The sequence below is a fragment of the Vombatus ursinus genome, unplaced genomic scaffold (genome assembly GCF_900497805.2).
Source record: "Vombatus ursinus unplaced genomic scaffold, bare-nosed wombat genome assembly UNPS02014821.1, whole genome shotgun sequence".
Lineage (NCBI taxonomy): Eukaryota > Metazoa > Chordata > Mammalia > Diprotodontia > Vombatidae > Vombatus > Vombatus ursinus.
The window spans coordinates 39245522-39249153 of record NW_020954599.1 but is presented as its reverse complement, the minus strand read 5'-3'; positions in this window follow the sequence as shown (position 1 = coordinate 39249153).

The window sequence follows — 3632 nt, the reverse complement described above, 5'->3', positions numbered from 1 at the left end:
TGAAGGAGCTCTTTCATTGGGAATGGGATAAATCAGCTCAACCAGAATCCAGAAGCACCCAAAATAACTCAAAGTTTGAAGCTGACTTGAATTTTATGGAGCTCTGAAAAGGACCAAAGATTAGAGCTCATCTGCTCTCATCAACTCCATCCCATCCCTTACACAGGACAAGGCCTTCATCTCTACCAGTAAAGAGAGAACCTCACTCCAATGGGCTTTGGAAATGTTGTCATACAGACATGAAAAAACTCACTACTAATTGGAGGAATCCTTTCTGAATCTGTGCTCAGTTAGGTTACTGACTTGTTAAAGGGAAAAGAACTCACTAGAGCCCATTAACAAAGGCAAAAACATAAATCACTCACATAGTCTATTACACTCTTCTCAGAAGGTAAATATACTTGGGGGGGCTAATGTCTAAGTAAGTCATAGCATGTTGGTATTAAAAGAAGTCTGTCTATGTGCCTATTTTCTCATTTTTTGAAATAATTTACAAGAATCATCTACACATAAATCAAAGGCTTCCTCAATGAAACTAATGAAAGCCATATACCAAAGAAGACTACATCTTTATCATCACACAACCAACACATTATTTATATAATTCAAGATTTTACTGTACTTATTTGTCATTGATTATGCAGATACATATACTGCTGTGCAGAATGAGTATAATAAATAATATGTTTACAATTGTATGTTCTCTGTCTCTATCTCTCTCTTTCTTACTGTTTCACTGTCTCTCTCTCTGTGTCTCTGTCTCTGTCTCTGTCTGTTTCTGTTTCTCTCTCTCTCTCTCTCTCTCACACAGGAGTGGTAGGTTCCTGATCATAGAAAGTAGCATGTGAGAAGAGCCCTGATTGAAGCTAAGCATTCTAAGAGGCAAAGGTGAGGAGACAGTGTATTCTAGGCATGCAATGAGGAGACAAAGAAAAGTATGTGAAGTTCAGGCACAATGCTAGGTGCTGAGCACAACGAAAACAAAATGAATAGTCCCTTCCTGTCTATGAGATTATATTCTATCAGACATTGGCTAATTTTTCTGGAAAGCAATGAGTGAAGAGGAATGATGTGAAATGTTTCAAAGGTAAGCTGGAGACAGCTTATGATAGGTTTTATATGACAAAGTGAAAAGACAATCTTTTACCCTAGAGACAATAGGGAGTCATTAAATGTCCTTGGACAAAGAAATTGTATGACTAAGAAAATAATTTTGTTAACCATGGAGGACTGAATGGAAATGGAGAGCCTGAAAGCTAAGGAGTCCACTTAAAAGTTTGTTTTATTTTCCTTTTACAAAAATTAATTCATTTATATATTTATTTAGCAATATTCCTGGGGAGTGATAATGAGGGCTTGAAATGTGTGGCCTTATGAGTGGAGAGAAAAGAGGGGGGATATGAGACATGTTTTAAAAGTAAAATCTCTTTGGAGGATTCAGAAGAGTTAACACAATTCCCACAGTGCTTACTCCACACTTAGTTATACCTTATTCAGCTGACAGAATCTTATCTACTTTTTAATGTGAATTTTACAACCTGTACCTTTTAAAGTAATTGTGTTCAGTAACCTTCCATCATAGGGATGACATTATTTGATATTGTCATTATCTGATTTTATAATATTTGTATGAAAAATGAAGTAAAAGGAAACCATATTCTAGTGAAGCCACCCCCATCACGCCCCAGGTACCATCTCACAAGCAGTCAGTGATGAGGAAAAGCATGCTAGCCAAGCCCATTAACAAAATGTCAGTTATGGGTGCATGTACTAGAATTCCGGATCCTGGCCTTAAGACAAGTCCTCTGAACTTTTTTAGGGAAAGTGAAGAGATGTTAAAAGCTGGCTGCCTGGGATTGATGGTAGTTCTCCCGGGAAATGAGGAACTAAATTATTCTTTCTCAGTTAAGCCACCCCCTTAATCCCACCCTCAGTATCTTTTATATTCTCTGGTCCTCCAAAATTGAAAAGGACTTACCTGATATCAACACCATGGGAGCCTGATAATCATCTTCTTAAAATGAGGACAATTTGATATAATGGATACTGTACAGGACCTGTAGTCAGGAGGCCTAGGTTCACTTCTCACCTCAAATGCTTTCTGGGTGATTATAGCTAAGTCCCTTTACTCTGCAGAAACTCAACATCTTCACCTATATGGGCATAACCATACCTGTGCTACCCACTTCATGGGGCTTTTATGGGGAAAGTACTTTGAAACATCTAGCAGTGATATATAAATTTAAGATGTCTTTTACCTATGTTGGCAATAGAAACAACATCACTGCCACAACAAACATGTAACTAGATAGTTAAACATATCTATATTCATTCATTCAACAGAATCTCATGTGCCTACTATTTAAAACTTAGATATTTGGGGTGAGAAAAAGGTGAAAAAAAAAACAAAAAAACAAACTAGCCCCTTCCTGATATCCAGGAGCATACAATCTAGGAGAGGAGATATGACAATATAAAAAATAAAAAAAATACAAAAGTGTATGAGAAATGTTGTATAGCTCTATACTCCAGCATATTTAAATTAAGAAACTTTTCTGTGCATGTAAAACATTGAAGAAAATATGCATTATCATTAACCTCAATTTCTAATTCTCTCCACACACACAGCCATGATAAAAATTAATTCAAAGACAACCAGAGAACAACTTTGTTTTAAAGGAAGGCTCTCTCTTTTTCTTTTTTTTCCGGCTAGGCAATGGAGTTAAGTGACTTGTCCAGGGTCACACAGCTAGTAAATGTCAAGTGTCTGAGGTTTATTTAAACTTTGGTCCTCCTGAATCCAGGGCCAGTGCTGTATCCACTGTGCCACCTAGCTGCCCCATGGGAAAGCTCTTTCTAGGCATTTTAAGAGCACATAATAGTAACAGACAAATAAACACTAACGAACAAATTAAATTTTAGAAATGTAAAAAAAAAACCTTTTAAAATTAAAAACAAAAGGAAATTTGAATTGTTTTGGCTAAATATATTTTCCCAGAAAGATAAACATTGGATATAACTGAGTGTACTATCTGAGTATCTACCAGCCATAAGTATGACATTATTACATTGATATCATAACAAACTATACATTTTAAAATACTATTAATTTATTCAATTGTGTTTAAATGTCTATAGGGGGTTTTCTATAGCTATCACAAATGGAGATGTTTATTACTGTAATTGAACTTGAAAATACATTGCTATATGGGATATAAAAATGATAGTTGTATTGAACATTTTCATAGAACATTTTCTTCTCCCAAATCTATATACATAAAACTGACAGTGCAGGAAGGGATAATGAATATATGCAGCATCTTCATCTCTATGCAGATGAAGAAGTGTAAGCTCTTGTCCTTGATTTAACATTCACAGAAAATCAACCAACTTAAAGAGTAATATGAAAAAATATTTGTGTCAGCACTTTTAGTGTAATCATGTATTTCAATAGTGAATTGTACAGTTTAATGAGAATCCCTTCAAAATAAATCATAAAACTAGTGTGCTTTCATAAGGAATGGCTCATCATTTAAAAGTTCCAAAGAAAGCCATTTCTGATAAACAATAAGTAGATCTACTAAAAAGAAAGAAGGGGAAAAAAAAGAGAGTGAAATGTGAACTCAGTCATA